Genomic DNA, 19,371 nt, shown 5'->3' with positions numbered 1-19,371 from the left:
AGGGAATCTATACCCGCTATAATGGGTCTTCCCGGAGGTTCTATTAGCGATTTGTGGATTTTCGGAAGAAAATAAAAAATGGGGGTAGTGGGACTAGTCTGGAAAAGATATTGGAATTCATCTTTTATTAATATTCCATTATGTAGTCCATGAACCAGGAGTTTCCTCAATTAATCTATATAGTCATCCAAAGGGTCTTTATTCAATTTGATATATGACACTTCATCATCTAAAAGCCTATTAGCTTCTTTGATGTAGTAAGTCCTGTCCATGATCACTAGTCCCCCCCTTTGTCTTCTTGTTTAATAATTATATCAGTATTCTTTTGTAAATTCTTTAATCCTTCCTTCTCTCTGTTTGTTAAATTATGTTTAACTACTGGTTGTACCTCATTTTCACAAAGATCTTTCTTAACAAGTTCATAGAACATATTCAAATGATTGCCTTTCGATTCTAATGGATAATACTTTGATTTGCATTTAAGTCCAGATTTGGATTCCCCTTCATTGTAGTTCGTTATTATTGCATTGTCCTTCTTAATAAAATGTCTCTTAAGTGTGACATTTCTAACAAATTTATTCAAGTCAATGAATGTATGAAATTTATTCATACTACTTGTTGGGGCAAAATTCAAGCCTTTGCTGAGTAGAGTTATTTCCGGTTTAGTAAGGATATGTTTAGATAGATTAAAAATTCCTTTTTCCTCAGGTCTTACTGTAGATACCTTCTTTTGTGGCTTTTCCCTCCTACCCCCCCCCCCCGTTTTCCTCTTCGTCTCTTAGGTTCTTTTTGAGAGGGGATGCTAATCTTGTTGTCTCTTTGAAAAATGTTCTCTTTGGATTCTGTATGTTGAATTCCGTGTCCGGAGATAAAAAATTCTCAGTGTCACTTCCAGAATCCATGCATTGTAGTGTTGAAAATCTATTTCTAAGCTTGGTCTCCCCATGATAGGGGGTGTGGAAATCACTGTTCCTACGTCTGATGTTCACAGGTCTCCTGTATGGTAAATTGCCACGGTTCCTTATATCATACTTCTGATTTGACTGATGTTTCACTAAATTAGTTTTAGCAAATCTACTCCAATTCTTAATTTTGTTATTTTCATAATCGTTCTTGTCCCTCAGAAACTTAGTTTCTTTTCCTCTCATGACATCTTCTTCAATTCTTTCTAATTTTTTGGTTAGTACCTTCTCATTAGCTTTGTATTCCTCCTTCTCTTTAAATGTTTCCATCTTTCCTTCTTTATTATGAATATTCGTTTCAAGCTGAGACATGATGGCTTTTTTCTCCTTTATGATAAGTTTCATTAAACTCATGGAACTTGAATGTAAAATATTATCCCATTCTTTGATGAATTCAGGATTATCAATTCCAAATGTAGGGTTTTTTAAAAGTCTCAGTCCTCTTGGCACTCTATTAACAGAAATATAGTGCTCAAGCCCTTTAATGTCCCACCATGCCTTTATTTCCTTTGTAATCAGTCTCTCAATCTCCCAAAACATGTTATCAATGTTTTCTGTTGGAGTTGGATCTTGTAGCACATTATTACTTTCATTAAAAAAATTTTGGCATAGATTACTCCTTTTACTCAGGCGATCTATATTTTTAAACATTGCAGTATGGTATATTCTTTACTCTATCGTCAGCTAGGTACAAAAAAGGCCAATAGATAATTTTGATATTGTAGATGTACCCAGCGCCAACAGCAGAAAAAATTACCACCTTATAACCCATCTGGGTTTATAATGACTCTCAGTGTATTGCACTCCTCTATTAAAGGTGTCAGCTCTTAACAACAAAAGTCTGGTGGTGGCTAGCCACCATAAATTAAAATAAAGATAGTGTACACAAAGGTTGAAATGTGAGCGACAAAAGTGCTTAGTACACTCTATTAACTATTTAAATAATTCAGTAAATCTGTGAAAAACGCTTAGTAATTCATATGTAGTGTTTTAAAACAAAGTGCAGAAATAAACACATAAAGTGCCAAGTGAATAATTTAACCTCAATAAATAATATATGCAAGTGAATAAATACGTGTTTAAAATAATAGGAATATATCTAAATATTACAAAATTTATTTAATCCATAAATATGACACCTACAATCATGAAAAGTACATAAAAACATAGCAATAAATGATATACATAGGATAAAAAGGAGGAATAAACTGAAAAAAGCATATCTTTTAGATAAAAAAGAAATTGAAGAGTTCATGGATGTATGATCAGGAGTGAGCGGGTTCGGATTTCTGAAATCCGAACCCCCCCGAGCCCCCCCGATCCGAGGCAGATCCGAATCAGGCTCGACTTTTCCCGCCTGACTCGGAACTGAAATCGAGGCAAAACGTCATCATCCCGCCTTCCGGGTCTCGCGAGTTTTGGATCCTATATAAGGTACCCACGTCGGCGCCATTTTCTCAGTCGGCTGTGGACAGTGAAGAGGGAGGGTGGGAGTTAGGGCTGGCTGGGCTGTGTAGTGTAGTGTAGTGCAGAGTAGTGTTGTGCTGTGCTGTGCTGCGCTGTGCTGCTGTTGTCCATATGGGCTGTGTCCACTACTTCAAAGTTCATAGGGGCTGGCTGTGTTGTGCTGTGCTGCTGTTGTTAATAGGGGCTGTGTCCACTACTTCAAAGTCCATAGGGGCTGGCTGGACTGTGTTGTGCAGTCAGTTCTCCATAGGGTCTGTGTCCACTCCAAAGTCCTGTGCAGTGTCCCATTCCTAAAGGGGTGCTGTAGTGTTGTCCAGGGGGTGCTCTGTCCATCAGAGGTGCTCCCCCCAAGTGCTAAAAAAATAATATTTTTTCTGTGTTTGTGAATTGTGTGCGCAGTAGCCGCACGTGCATCAACAAAGTAGTGCCAAGCATGCGCCTGTGTCATAAGTAAAGGGCCGACTGGCTTGACCGTTAAAGGGTGCTGTAACCCCCAAAGTACACTCCAGTCCAAACCAAATAAAAAAATATTTTCTGTGTTTGTGAATTGTGTGTGCAGTAGCCGCACGTGCATCAACAAAGTAGTGCCAAGCGTGCGCCTGTGTCATAAGTAAAGGGCCGGCTGGCTTGACCGTTAAAGAGTGCTGTAACCCCCAAAGTACACTCCAAACCAAATGAAAAAATATTTTCTGTGTTTGTGAATTGTGTGCGCAGTAGCCGCACGTGCATCAACAAAGTAGTGCCAAGCGTGCGCCTGTGTCATAAGTAAAGGGCCGGCTGGCTTGACCATTAAAGGGTGCTGTAACCCCCAAAGTACACTCCAGTCCAAACCAAATAAAAAAATATTTTCTGTGTTTGTGAATTGTGTGCGCAGTAGCCGCACGTGCATCAACAAAGTAGTGCCAAGCGTGCGCCTGTGTCATAAGTAAAGAGCCAGCTGGCTTGACCGTTAAAGGGTGCTGTAACCCCCAAAGTACACTCCAAACCAAATAAAAAATATTTTCTGTGTTTGTGAATTGTGTGTGCAGTAGCCGCACGTGCATCAACAAAGTAGTGCCAAGCGTGCGCCTGTGTCATAAGTAAAGAGCCGGCTGGCTTGACCGTTAAAGGGTGCTGTAACCCCCAAAGTACACTCCAAACCAAATAAAAAATATTTTCTGTGTTTGTGAATTGTGTGTGCAGTAGCCGCACGTGCATCAACAAAGTAGTGCCAAGCGTGCGCCTGTGTCATAAGTAAAGGGCCGGCTGGCTTGACCATTAAAGGGTGCTGTAACCCCCAAAGTACACTCCAGTCCAAACCAAATAAAAAAATATTTTCTGTGTTTGTGAATTGTGTGCGCAGTAGCCGCACGTGCATCAACAAAGTAGTGCCAAGCGTGCGCCTGTGTCATAAGTAAAGAGCCAGCTGGCTTGACCGTTAAAGGGTGCTGTAACCCCCAAAGTACACTCCAAACCAAATAAAAAATATTTTCTGTGTTTGTGAATTGTGTGCGCAGTAGCCGCACGTGCATCAACAAAGTAGTGCCAAGCGTGCGCCTGTGTCATAAGTAAAGGGCCGGCTGGCTTGACCGTTAAAGGGTGCTGTAACCCCCAAAGTACACTCCAGTCCAAACCAAATAAAAAAATATTTTCTGTGTTTGTGAATTGTGTGCGCAGTAGCCGCATGTGCATCAACAAAGAAGTGCCAAGCGTGCGCCTGTGTCATAAGTAAAGGGCTGGCTGGCTTGACCGTTAAAGGGTGCTGTAACCCCCAAAGTACACTCCAAACCAAATAAAGAAATATTTTCTGTGTTTGTGAATTGTGTGCACTGTGGCTGCACGTGCATCAACAAAGGAGCAGCGCCAAGCGTGCGCTTGTGTCCCATAAGTAAAGAGCCGGCTGGCTCATTTCTTAAAGGGTGGTGTAACCCACAAAGTGCACTACTCTCCAGCAAAAATAAAAATATATTTTCTGTGTTTGTGTGCGCCTTAGCCGCACGTATATATCAATATAACATAAATGGAGGACCAAACTTTCTCCGATAAAAATAAAATAGGGAAAGATCAATAACCACTTCTTCCTAGTGCTGTTGCTGCTGCTGGGAGTTGTTCATCATCCCAGAGAGGAAGTAGGAACACCACTACTTTTACTAAACAACTGACCCTCCAACAGTCCCTAGCGATGAGGATGAAGTACAACAGCAGTCATCCTGAAGCAAAACATATAACTGAGGCCTTGACTGCTATGTTGGTGTTAGACGTGCGTCCGGTATCCGCCATTAGTGCAGTGGGATTTAGACAATTGATGGAGGTAGTGTGTCCCCAGTTCCAAATCCCCTTCTAGATTCCACCTGCATCCTCAAAGCAGCAGCGACAAGCGTGCGTCTGTCTGTTAAAGGGTAGTGTAACCCTCAAAGTGCGCTCCACAAACAATAAAAATATTCTTCTTTTTTTTTCTGTCTTTGTGAAATGTGTGGGCTGTAGCCGCACCGGCATCTTTAAAGCAGCAGCGACAAGCGTGCGTCTGTCTGTTAAAGGGTGGTGACACCCTCAAAGTGTGCTCCACAAACAATAAAAAAATTCTTCTTTTTTTTTCTGTCTTTGTGAATTGTGTCGGCTGTAGCCGCACTTGCATCCTTAAAGCAGCAGCGACAAGCATGCGTCTGTCTGTTAAAGGGTGGTGACACCCTCAAAGTGTGCTCCACAAACAATAAAATTCTTCTTCTTTTTTTCTCTGTCTTTGTGAATTGTGTGGGCTGTAGCCGCACTTGCATCCTCAAAGCAGCAGTGACAAGCATGCGTCTGTCTGTTAAAGGGTGGTGTAACCCTCAAAGTGCTCCAAAAAATAAAAAACTAATTTTTTTATGTGTTTGTGACTTGTGTGCGATGTAGCCGCACGTGCATCAACACAGTAGCAGTGCCAAGCGTGCGCCTGTGTCATAAGTCAAGGGCCGGTTTGGACATCTGGTCCGGACTGAAGGATGTGCCAACAATTTCTGACAAGTCTACTGTCACTGCATATGATACTGTCCTCAAAGCAGCAGCGACAAGCGTGCGTCTGTCTGTTAAAGGGTGGAGTAACCCTCAAAGTGCGCTCCACAAACAATAAAATATTCTTCTTTATTTTTCTGTCTTTGTGAAATGTGTGGGCTGTAGCCGCACCTGCATCCTTAAAGCAGCAGCGATAAGCGTGCGTCTGTCTGTTAAAGGGTGGTGACACCCTCAAAGTGTGCTCCACCAACAATAAAAATATTCTTCTTTTTTTTCCTGTCTTTGTGAAATGTGTGGGCTGTAGCCGCACCTGCATCCTTAAAGCAGCAGCGACAAGCGTGCGTCTGTCTGTTAAAGGGTGGTGTAACCCTCAAAGTGCGCTCCACAAACAATAAAAAAATTCTTTTTTTTTCTGTCTTTGTGAATTGTGTGGGCTGTAGCTGCACGTGCATCCTCAAAGCAGCAGCGACAAGCGTGCGTCTGTCTGTTAAAGGGTGGTGTAACCCTCAAAGTGCGCTCCACAAACAATAAAAAAATTCTTTTTTTTTTCTGTCTTTGTGAAATGTGTGGGCTGTAGCCGCACCTGCATCCTTAAAGCAGCAGCGACAAGCGTGCGTCTGTCTGTTAAAGGATTACATCGGTGACAGCATCCAAGTAGGCATGTCAGACAGTCCGTACCTGTACTGGCAGGAAAAAGAAGCAATTTGGAGGTCCCTGTACAAACTGGCTCTATTTTACCTGAGTTGCCCCCCCTCCAGTGTGTACTCTGAAAGAGTGTTTAGTGCAGCCGGGAACCTTGTCAGCGAAAGGCGTAGGAGGTTGCTTCCACAAAATGTGGAGAAGATGATGTTCATAAAATGAATTATCAACTTTTCCAGGGAGACCAGCCTCCAGAACGTACAGAGGGACCTGTGGTTGTGGATTCCAGCGGGGACGAATTAATACTCTGTGAGGATGAGGATGTACACAACACTGAAGAGGGTGAGGAATCGGAGGATGAGGAGGATGAGGACGACATCTTGCCTCCATAGAGCCAGTTTGTGCAGGGACAGATTAATTGCCAGCTTGTTTTGTGGGGGCCCAAATGAAGCAATCATTTCAGCCACAGTCATGTGGCAGACCCTGGCGCTGAAATGTTTGGTTTGTTAAAGTGTGCATGTCCTGTTTATACAACATAAGGGTGGGTGGGAGGGCCCAAGGACAATTCCATCTTGCACCTCTTTTATTTCTTTGAATTATGTACTGTATTGGCCCTAGTTTTTCAAACTGCCATCCTGTCTGCCACTGCAGTGTCACTCCTAGATGGACCACGTGTTTGTGCCGCCCACTCGTATCTCTTAGCATAGTCATCCAGCTACCTCGGTGCAACGTTTTGGATATAAAAACACTATTGTGAGGTGTGAGGTATTCAGAATAGACTGGAAATGAGTGGAAATTAAGGTTATTGAGGTTAATAATAGCATAGGAGCAGAAAAACCCACAAATTCTGTGATTTTAGCTGTTTTTATGCTTTTTTAAAAAAAAATACAGATCCAAAACACAAAACCCAGAACCCAAAACACGGAAGGGTGGTTTTGGCAAAACCAATCCAGATCCAAAACACGAAGAAAGATCCAGATCCAAAACCAAAACACGAAAAGTGTCCGGTGCACACCCCTAATATATATATATATATATATATATATATATAATAATTTTATATATACAGCGCTTTTCTCCCATAGGACTCAAAGTCGCTTTACAGACATCAGAGAACATGGTACATTGTACAAGGATTTGGTGTTGCAAAAAAAAAAAACAGTAGAAATCCACACCAAGATAATTAAAATCAACTGAAATCTAGAGAGCACAATAAGCATATTGCAGGGTTGGTGCACACATTTTGGGAATTAACTTCTATGGGTTAAATATTCCATCCACAAAGGTACCAAATGAGGCAGCCGTTTTGGGCGCATTACGTAGGATTACCCTGGGTGGAATAAGTTACGCCCAGAAAACACAAAATGGGTGGTTGCAGCGTTCTGATGCTAGGAGTAGGGTCCCACCATAATAGTCAGGTCCATGTATTTTTCATCCCATCCACGAGTGTACCTGGTGAGGCAGCCATGGTGGGCGCACAGCGAAGGTTACACTGTGGGTGATAAACCATACAAGGACCCATGGCATATATGGGAAAACTGACACATGTGTGGCAGTATGATATACCCTTTGTGAATAGATCCACATGAAGTACATCCTGCCCATGGAGAATGAACTTTAGTAGATGTATAGCACACCAGTATATTATGCAGTGGATGTATAGCACACCAGTATAGCATACAGTGGATGTATAGCACATCAGTATAGCATACAGTGGATGTATAGCACACCAGTATAGCATACAGTGGATGTATAGCACACCAGTATATCATACAGTGGATGTATAGCACATCAGTATAGCATACAGTGGAGGTATAGCACACCAGTATAGCATACAGTGGATGTATAGCACACCAGTATAGCATACAGTGGAGGTATAGCACACCAGTATAGCATACAGTGGATGTATAGCACACCAGTATAGCATACAGTGGATGTATAGCACACCAGTATAGCATACAGTGGGGTGGAAGTACATTTTACAAAACAGGGATTAGTAAATACAGCAAACAGTGCTGCAGTTCGGGCATGAGATTTCCGGGTGACTGAAACATTTGAAATATGAAATGCACTGTATTAATAGATCCACGTGTTTGTTCATCCTGCCCAAGAATGAACCACCCGAGGCCGCCATCTGGGGCGCACTGCGTAGGTTACATCTGGCAGGGTGTGCAAGTATAACATCCAGGTGGAGAAAAATTAAAAAAGAATCAATGGTGACCGTATTTTAAATTAAAACCATGTTAAACTTAATCAGAAATTAAAAAACAATAGACTAGAGTAATCTGCAAAAAGCCACAGCGTCCCCTTCACACGAGTGTGTGGGTTTGTCACATCCAGGAGTTTGTGGAGTTCGATTTGGCTGCAGCATGAGACAGCAGCCTAACCCAGTCTCAGGGGAGTGTAAATGAAGGTGGAGTGGCAGCATTCCTGTGCTGAGGTGTTTGTGAGATGGTTTAAATTTTGGTTAGACAGTAGTCAAAAGTCCAAATCCCCCCAGTTCAAGCTCCGGTTCTAACTCCATGCTTATACAGTATATATATATATATATATATATATATATATATATATTAGGGGTGAGCGGGTTCGGATTTCTGAAATCCGAACCCCCCCGACCCCCCCCCCGATCCGAGTCAGGCTCGACTTTTCCAGCCTGACTCGGATCTGAAATCGAGGCAAAACGTCATCATCCCGCCTTCCGGGTCTTGCGGGTTTTGGATCCTATATAAGGTACCTGCGTCGGCGCCATTTTCTCACTCGGCTGTGGACAGTGAAGAGGGAGGGTGGGAGTTAGAGCTGGCTGGGCTGTGTAGTGTAGTGTAGTAGTGTAGTGTAGTGTAGTGCAGTGTAGTGTTGTGCTGTGCTGTGCTGGGCTGTGCTGCTGTTGTCCATAGGGGCTGTGTCCACTACTTCAAAGTCCATAGGGGCTGGCTGGACTGTGTTGTGCAGTCAGTTGTCCATAGGGGCTGTGTCCACTCCAAAGTCCTGTGCAGTGTCCCAGTCCTAAAGGGGTGCTGTAGTGTTGTCCAGGGGGTGCTCTGTCCATCAGGGGTGCTCCCCCCAAATGCAAAAAAAATAAAATATTTTTTCTGTGTTTGTGAATTGTGTGCACTGTGGCTGCACGTGCATCAACAAAGGAGTAGCGCCAAGCGTGCGCCTGTGTCCCATAAGTAAAACGCCGGCTGGCTTGTCCATTAAAGGGTGCTGTAACCCCCAAAGGGCACGCCAAACAAAATAAAAATATATATTTTTTTGTGTTTGTGAATTGTGTGCGCAGTAGCCGCACGTGCATCAACAAAGTAGTGGGAAGCGTGCGCCTGTGTCCCATAAATAAAGGGCCGGCTGGACTGACCACTAAAGGGTGCTGTAACCCCCAAAGGGCACTCCAAACAAAATTAAAAAAAATATTTTTTTGTGTTTGTGAATTGTGTGCGCAGTAGCCGCACGTGCATCAACAAAGTAGTGCAAAGCGTCCGCCTGTGTCCCATAAATAAAGGGCCGGCTGGATTGACCACTAAAGGGTGCTGTAACCCCCAAAGGGCACTCCAAACAAAATTAAAAAAAATATTTTTTTGTGTTTGTGAATTGTGTGCGCAGTAGCCGCACGTGCATCAACAAAGTAGTGCAAAGCGTCCGCCTGTGTCCCATAAATAAAGGGCCGGCTGGATTGACCGCTAAAGGGTGCTGTAACCACCAAAGAGCACTCCAAACAAAATTAAAATAAAAATTCTGTGTTTGTGAATTGTGTGCGCAGTAGCCGCATGTGCATCAACAAAGAAGTGCCAAGCGTGCGCCTGTGTCATAAGTAAAGGGCTGGCTGGCTTGTCCATTAAAGGGTACTGTAACCCCCAAAGTACACTCCACACAAAATAAAAAAATATTTTCTGTGTTTGTGAATTGTGTGCACTGTAGTCGCACGTGCATCAACAAAGGAGCAGCGCCAAGCGTGCGCCTGTGTCCCATAAATAAAGGGCCGGCTGGATTGACCGCTAAAGGGTGCTGTAACCACCAAAGGGCACTCCAAACAAAATTTAAAAAAAAATTCTATATTTGTGAATTGTGTGCACTGTGGCTGCACGTGCATCAACAAAGGAGCAGCACCAAGCGTGTGCCTGTGTCCCATTAGTAAAGGGCCGGCTGGCTTGTCCGTTAAAGGGTGCTGTAACCCCCAAAGTACACTCCAAACAAAAAAAAAAATATTTTCTGTGTTTGTGAATTGTGTGCACTGTAGCCGCACGTGCATCAACAAAGGAGCAGCGCCAAGCGTGCGCCTGTGTCCCATAAGTAAAGGGCCGCCCGGCTGGCTTGTCCATTAAAGGGTGCTGTAACCCCCAAAGTACACTCCACACAAAATAAAAAAATATTTTCTGTGTTTGTTAATTGTGTGCACTGTAGCCGCACGTGCATCAACAAAGGAGCAGCGCCAAGCGTGCGCCTGTGTCCCATAAGTAAAGAGCTGGCTGGCTCATTTCTTAAAGGGTGGGGTAACCCACAAAGTGCACTACTCTCCAGCAAAAATAAAAAAATATTTTCTGTGTTTGTGTGCGCCTTAGCCGCACGTATATATCAATATAACATAAATGGAGGACCAAACTTTCTCTGATAAAAATAAAATAGGGAAAGATCAAGAACCACTTCCTCCTAGTGCTGTTGCTGCTGCTGGGAGTTGTTCATCATCCCAGAGAGGAAGTAGGAACACCACTACTTTTACTAAACAATTGACCCTCCAACATTCCCTAGCGAGGAGGATGAAGTACGACAGCAGTCATCCTGAAGCAAAATGTATAACTGAGGCCTTGACTGCTATGTTGGTGTTAGACGTTCATCCGGTATCCGCCATTAGTGCAGTTGGATTTAGACAATTGATGGAGGTAGTGTGTCCCCGGTTCCAAATCCCGTCTAGATTCCACCTGCATCCTCAAAGCAGCAGCGACAAGCGTGCGTCTATCTGTTAAAGGGTGATGTAACCCTCAAAGTGCGCTCCACAAACAATAAAAAATATATTCTTCTTTTTTCCTCTTTGTGAAATGTGTGGGCTGTAGCCGCACCTGCATCCTTAAAGCAGCAGCGACAAGCGTGCATCTGTCTGTTAAAGGGTGGTGACACCCTCAAAGTGTGCTCCACAAACAATAAAAAAATTCTTCTTTTTTTTTCTGTCTTCATGAAATGTGTGGGCTGTAGCCGCACCAGCATCCTTAAAGCAGCAGTGACAAGCGTGCATCTGTCTGTTAAAGGGTGGTGTAACCCTCAAAGTGCGCTCCACAAACAATAAAAAAATTCTTCTTTTTTTTTCTGTCTTTGTGAATTGTGTTTGCTGTAGCCGCACTTGCATCCTCAAAGCAGCAGCAACAAGCATGCATCTGTCTGTTAAAGGGTGGTGTAACCCTCAAAGTGCTCCAAAAAATAAAAAACTAATTTTTTTATGTGTTTGTGACTTGTGTGCGATGTAGCCGCACGTGCATCAACACAGTAGCAGCACCAAGCGTGCGCCTGTGTCATAAGTCAAGGGCCGGTTTGGACATCTGGTCCGGACTGAAGGACGTGCCAACAATTTCTGACAAGTCTACTGTCACTGCATATGATACTGTCCTCAAAGCAGCAGCGACAAGCGTGCGTCTGTCTGTTAAAGGGTGGTGACACCCTCAAAGTGTGCTCCACAAACAATAAAAAAATGTATTCTTTTTTTTTCTCTTTGTGAAATTTGTGGGCTGTAGCCGCACCTGCATCCGTAAAGCAGCAGCGACAAGCGTGCGTCTGTCTGTTAAAGGGTGGTGTAACCCTCAAAGTGCGCTCCACAAACAATAAAAATGTATTATTTTTTTTTCTCTTTGTGAAATGTGTGGGCTGTAGCCGCACCGGCATCCTTAAAGCAGCAGCGACAAGCGTGCGTCTGTCTGTTAAAGGGTGGTGACACCCTCAAAGTGTGCTCCACAAACAATAAAAAAATTCTTCTTTTTTTTCTGTCTTTGTGAAATGTGTGGGCTGTAGCCGCACCTGCATCTTCAAAGCAGCAGTGACAAGCATGCGTCTGTCTGTTAAAGGGTGGTGTAACCCTCAAAGTGCTCCAAAAAATAAAAAACTATTTTTTTTATGTGTTTGTGACTTGTGTGCGATGTAGCCGCACGTGCATCAACACAGTAGCAGCGCCAAGCATGCGCCTGTGTCTTAAGTCAAGGGCCGGTTTGGACATCTGGTCCGGACTGAAGGACGTGCCAACAATTTCTGACAAGTCTACTGTCACTGCATATGATACTGTCCTCAAAGCAGCAGCGACAAGCGTGCGTCTGTCTGTTAAAGGGTGGTGTAACCCTCAAAGTGTGCTCCAGAAACAATAAAAAAAGTCCTCTTTTTTTTCTGTCTTTGTGAAATGTGTGGGCTGTTGCCGCACCTGCATCCTTAGAGCAGCAGCGACAAGCGTGCATCTGTCTGTTAAAGGGTGGTGTAACCCTCAAAGTGCGCTCCACAAACAATAAAAAAATTCTTCTTTTTTTCTGTCTTTGTGAAATGTGTGGGCTGTAGCCGCACGTGCATCCTTAAAGCAGCAGCGACAAGCGTGCGTCTGTCTGTTAAAGGGTGGTGTAACCCTCAAAGTGCGCTCCACAAACAATAAAAAAAATTCTTCTTTTTTTTCCTGTCTTTGTGAATTGTGTGGGCTGTAGCCGCATCTGTTAAAGGATTACATCGGTGACAGCATCCAAGTCAGACAGTTCGTACATGTACTGGCAGGAAAAAGAGGCAATTTGGAGGCCCATGTACAAACTGGCTCTATTTTACCTGAGTTGCCCCCCCTCCAGTGTGCACTCCGAAAGAGTGTTTAGTGCAGCCGGGAACCTTGTCAGCAAAAGGCGTAGGAGGTTGCTTCCACAAAATGTGGAGAAGATGATGTTCATAAAAATGAATTATCCACTTTTCCAGGGAGACCAGCCTCCAGAACGTACAGAGGGACCTGTGGTGGTGGATTCCAGCGGGGACGAATTAATACTCTGTGAGGATGAGGATGTACACAACACTGAAGAGGGTGAGGAATCGGTGAATGAGGAGGATGAGGATGACATCTTGCCTCCATAGAGCCAGTTTGTGCAAGGACAGATTAATTGCCAGCTTGTTTTGTGGGGGCCCAAACGAAGCAATCATTTCAGCCACAGTCGTGTGGCAGACCCTGGCGCTGAAATGATTGCTTTGTTAAAGTGTGCATGTCCTGTTTATACAACATAAGGGTGGGTGGGAGGGCCCAAGGACAATTCCATCTTGCACCTCTTTTTTTTCTTTGCATTATGTACTGTTTGGGGCCTAGTTTTTCAAATTGTCATCCTGTCTGCCACTGCAGATGGGCCACGTGTTTGTGCCGCCCACTCGTGTCGCTTAGCATAGTCATCCATCTACCTCGGTGCAACCTTTTGGACATAAAAACACTATTGTGAGGTGTGAGGTGTTCAGAATAATTAAGGTTTTTGAGGTTAATAATAGCATAGGAGCAGAAAAATCAACACATTCTGTGATTTTAGCTGTTTTTATGCTTTTTTTAAAAAAAATACAGATCCAAAACACAAAACCCAGAACCCAAAACACTGAAGAGTGGTTTTGGCAAAACCAATCCAGATCCAAAACACGAAGAAAGATCCAGATCCAAAACCAAAACACAAAACACGAAAAGTGGCCGGTGCACACCCCTAATATATATATATCAGCAAAAACGAGATGGCACTCAGAGATTTGTATGAAGACAAAAATACATATATTCAAGAAAGCATCAAGGCGACGTTTCGAGATGAGATGTATGACATATTATGTACAGGCACCGGAGGGAGTTGCAGTTTATGTGATTGAGTGCCGGTATATTGGGGATATATATATATATTATATATATATATATATATATATATATATATATATATATATATATATATATATATATATATATATTAGGGATGTGTGCCGGACCATTTTTGCCGGATTTGGATTTGGTTCTAATTCGTCGTCCGGCTTTGGATTTGGATTTGCCAAACTGTGGTGACTGACTTTGGATTTGGATTTGGATTTGGATTTTTTTACAAAAATTGACAAAAAAAGCTAAAATCACATAAATTGGTCTTTTTTTTCTTCCCAGAGTATTATTAACCTCAATAACATTAATTTCCAGTCAATTTAGACCATATCACAGCTTATAATATTGTTTTCAACATTATTGGCCAAAGGTTGCAGTGAGCTGACTGGTTACTAAGCGACAAAGCAGCGGCACAACGATACAGACACCACAGTATAAAGCACATCTATGACACATTGCCACACAGCAGTGGCAGAAATGAAAAGTAGTGCACCCACCCAGTGGGGTACGGCCAGCAGAGTCACACTACTTGTTTACATAGTGGGCTACGGCCCAAGGAGTCACAGTGCACAATCTTATTCACATTACACCGCACATAGGGCCTGATTCACATTACACCATAAAGTAGTGTCTCTTATTTATGTTACGACACAAAGTAGTGCCCCTTTTACACTTTGCCCACAGTAGTGACCCTTTTACACAATGCCCACAGTAGTGCCCCTTTTACACAATGTCCCCAGCAGTGGTGCCCCCTATGCAGTCCCCTTAGTAGTAGGGTCCCCTATGCAGTGCCCCCAGTAGAATGCCCACCAGTAGTATGCCCCCCATTAGCAGGCCCCCCCAGTAGTATGCCCCCATTAGCATGCCCCCCATTAGCAGCTCCCACAGTAGTATGCCCCCCCCCGAGTAGTATGGCCCCCCCAGTAGTAAGCTGCCCCAATAGCAGGGCCCCCCAGTAGTAGGCTGCCCCAGTAGTAGCCCCCCCTGTAGTATGCCCCCCCAGTAGTATGGTCCCCCCAGTAGTAGGCCCCCCCAGTAGTAGGCCCCCCCAGTAGCAGGCCCCCCCAGTAGTAGGCTGCCCCAGTAGCAGGCCCCCCCAGTAGCAGGCCCCACCAGTAGTATGCCCCCCCAGTAGTATGGCACCCCCCAGTAGTATGGCCCCCCCAGTAGCAGGCCCCTCAGTAGTAGGCCCCCCCAGTAGTAGCCCCCCCCAGTAGCAGGCCCCCCGAGTAGTAGGCTGCCCCAGTAGCAGGCCCCCCCAGTAGCAGCCCCCCCCAGTAGTATGCCCCCCCAGTAGTATGGCCCCCCAGTAGTATGGCTCCCCCAGTAGTAGGCTGCCCCAGTAGCAGGCCCCCCCAGTAGTAGGCTGCCCCAGTAGTAGCCCCCCCAGTAGTATGGTCTCCCCAGTAGTAGCCCCCACCCCAGTAGAAGCCCCCCCCAGTAGCAGCCCCCACCAGTAGTAGGCTGCCCCAGTAGCAGGCCCCCACCAGTAGTATGCCCGCCCCCAGTAGTATGCCACCCCCCAGTAGTATGGCCCCCCCAGTAGTAGCCCCCCCAGTAGCAGGCCCCCCCTGTAGCAGGCCACCCCAGTAGCAGGCCCCCCCCAGTAGTATGGCCCCCCCAGTAGTATGGCCCCCCCAGTAGCAGGCCCCTCAGTAGTATGGCCCCCCCAGTAGCAGACCCCCCCAGTAGTATAGCCCCCCCAGTAGCAGGGACCCCCCAGTAGCGCCCCCGGCCCTTACACAAGTAAAAAAAATACAAATAAAAACTTACCTGTATCCCCGCTCCCGCGCCGTCCGCTCTGCTGTCACATGCTGAGGAGGGAGCCGAAAGATGGAGCTCATGTGTGAGCTCCAGACGGCTCCCTCCGTGCAGCAGCCAATGAGAGTGTGTGTGACTCTCATTGGCTGCTGTAACAAACACACAGCTGCCGCTGGCGGCTGTGTGTTTGTGTCTGTGTAGGGCAGACCGCTATCACAGCGCTCTGCCCTACACAATAGGAGCCCTGATGTCGGATTCTCTAGTGAGAATCCGACATCAGGCGGCCGCCGTTCGGCCCCGAACGGGGATCCGAGTCAGGCGGTGAACACCCGAACAGGGTTCTGGTGGACTCGGATCCCCAATGTTCGGAGCGGTTCGGATTCTCTAATATATATGTGTGTGCCAAAAGTCATGGGATCATGGGATAGATGCCTAGTATCATGTAGGACCCAGCCTAGCATGGTGAAGTGCAGCTATTCAACATGGCATCAATTCAACTAGTGGATGGAAGACCTCTGGAGAGATGTTGACCCATGCTGTCTGGATAGCTTCCCACAGCTCTCTGATATTTGTAGGTCTAGAATCTTGGATGCAAATTGACCACTCCACATCGTCCCATAAATGCTCGATTGGGTTCATGTTGGGTGAACGTAGTTGCCACCTCATTTGTCAGGACTCTCCAGAATGCTCCTCAAACCAATTCTGGACAACTTGGTACCAATGACATGGTGCAACATTCTGCTAGAGTATTCCATCATTGAGGAGATACATGAAGCCCATGAAGGGCTGCAAATGGTCATCAAGCAATGCAATGTAGCGGTTACTGGTCAATGATATGTTCAGGTGGACTCGAAGACCAACCCATGCTACGTGAACACACCCCACACCGATATGTAACCATCACCAGCCTGCTCGTGCCTTGTGACACCTGGAATCCATGGCCTCATGGGTTCTGTGCCCCACACCAAAATCCTACCACCAGCCAAAAAAAAATGGAACCATAACTCATTGGACCATGCCATATGTTGCCAGTCCTCCAGGGTCACAAGCCCAGGTGAGGCACTGTTTCCAGTGACATAGTATTATCAAGGGTGCTCTGGTGGACTTTCTGCTCCCATAACCCATGGAAGCTAAAGAACACTGCACTGACCTGCTGGAACCTTCAGCATTGAATGTGGATGTGATTGATGCTTGGCTGTTACCATTGGCAATTCTAGCCAGACGCTGCTGATCACAATCATAAAGCAGCCGTGGTCGGCCACTGCGCTGTCCACAGTGAGTGGAAATGCCTTCCATGAGGTATTCCCGGTTCACAGGTGACACTGTAGAACAAGAAAGGTTGAATGTCTGCACAACTTCGGAAAAGGAATGTCCCTTCCATCGGGCACCCACTATCATGCCCCATTCGAATTTATATTGCATTGCCATGAGCAGCCTATCTGGTGTTCAGACTGATTGATAAGATGTCAGATTAAAACTGATGCAGGTCTGGACATTTCCAAGATGCCACAGTATGGTGACGCCACCTACCATTACCTTTACATACTGCTATCCCACCACTTTTGGCACTTCAGTGTGTGTTTGTATATAATATATATATATCTATATATATATATCCAACCACGATCCGGCACTCACTAGAAACTGTAGAAACTTCACTGGGTGCTCTCCTCAGTGGGCCTGATGACCTCAGGCACACTGTCACATATCGATCCCGCTGGCAGCACTCCGGGTAAAAAGAACACTCAGGCAAACAGAGCTCTAATTAGCCACGTTTCAGCGCCTTTATTCAGCGCTTTTATCGTAAGCTTGTATCGCATGATTGTAAGATTGATAAAAGCGCTGAATAAAGGCGCTGAAACGTTGCTAATTACAGCTCTGTTTGCCTGAGTGTTCTTTTTACCTGGAGTGCCACCAGCGGATCGATATATATATATATATATATATATAGATGGCTGTATGGACCGGCACTCAGCTATACAGTTGGTGCTGATGCTCCTGTGCCCTCCGCATAGTAGTATAAAGAAAATAAACAAACAGCGGCACTAGAGACTTGAACAGGAATAAACAAAGTGTCACATCTCCAACGTCTCGGGGCTCCCTGGCCCCTTTGTCAAGGATATAGGATATCCTTGGATATATTTTCTTTATTTTCTTTTCTATATATATATATATATATATATATATATATATAATTTTATATATATATATATATATATACATTGGTCAAAGTGGGAATTTGTAGAGGGGGTATGGAAAAATTAAGGTTGTAAATATGCGCACGCCACGCTGAAAAATTCTGTGTGACCACTCAGAAGGGGTGTGTCCTTAAGACACACCCCCTTTTTTATCAGTGTAGTACCCCTTATACACATTATTCCACACGATAGTAGTGCTCCTTACACATTACGCCACACAGTAATGCCCCATACTCATTATGCCACACACAGTAATGCCCCTTATACATTATGCCACACACACAGCAATGCCCCTTACACATTATGCACTTTGAATTCCCCCCATAGAATTCACATGAAAAAAAACACACACATTGTCACAGATAACAAAATACAAACAAACACATTCTCCACAGCAATAAACACACACACATAGGCCCCCACAGAAATAAACACACACACACGTATGCCCCCACAGTAATAAATACACACACATAGACCCCCATAGTAATAAATACACACACACATAGGCCCCCACAGTAATAAATACACACACACATAGGCTCCCACAGTAACAAATACACACACACATAGGCCCCCATAGTAATAAATACATGCACACAGGCCCCCACAGCAATAAATACACACACACACATAGGCCCCACAGTAATAAATATACACACACAGGCCCCCACAGTAATAAGTACACATACACACAGGCCCCCACAGTAATAAATACACACACACATTGGCCCCCACAGTAATAAATACACACACACACATAGGCCCCCACAATAATAAATACATGCACACAGGCCCCCACAGTAATAAATACACACACACAGGCCCCCACAGTAATAAATACACACACACAGACCCCCACAGTAATAAATACACACACACACACATAGGCCCCCACAGTAATAAATACACACGCACAGGCCCCCACTGTAATAAATACACACACAGGCCCCCACAGTAACAAATACACACACACACAGGCCCCCACAGTAATAAATACACACACACACATAGACCCCCACAGTAATAAATGCACACACACACATAGACCCCCACAGTATTAAATACACACACATAGGCCCCAACAGTAATAAATACACACACACACATGGGCTGTACAGTAATAAATACACGCACACAGGCCGCCACAGTAATAAATTCACACACACATAGGCCCCCACAGTAATAAATACACACACACACACATAGGCCCCCACAATAATAAATACATGCACACAGGCCCCAACAGTAATAAATACACACACACATGCCCCCACAGTAATAAATACACACACATAGGCCCCCACAGTAATAATTACACACACACACATAGGCCCCAACAGTAATAAATACACACAAACACATAGGCCCCCACGGTAATAAATACACACACACAAATAGGCCCCCACAGTAATAAATACACACACACAGGCCCCCACAGTAGTAAATACACACACACACACACACAGGCCCCCACAGTAATAAATACACACACACACATAGGCCCCCACAGTATTAAATACACACACACACACACACACATAGGCCC

The sequence above is a fragment of the Taudactylus pleione genome, unplaced genomic scaffold (genome assembly GCF_031769625.1).
Source record: "Taudactylus pleione unplaced genomic scaffold, aTauple2 ptg000236l, whole genome shotgun sequence".
Taxonomy (NCBI): Eukaryota; Metazoa; Chordata; class Amphibia; order Anura; family Myobatrachidae; genus Taudactylus; species Taudactylus pleione.
This window is presented reverse-complemented; position numbering follows the sequence as displayed.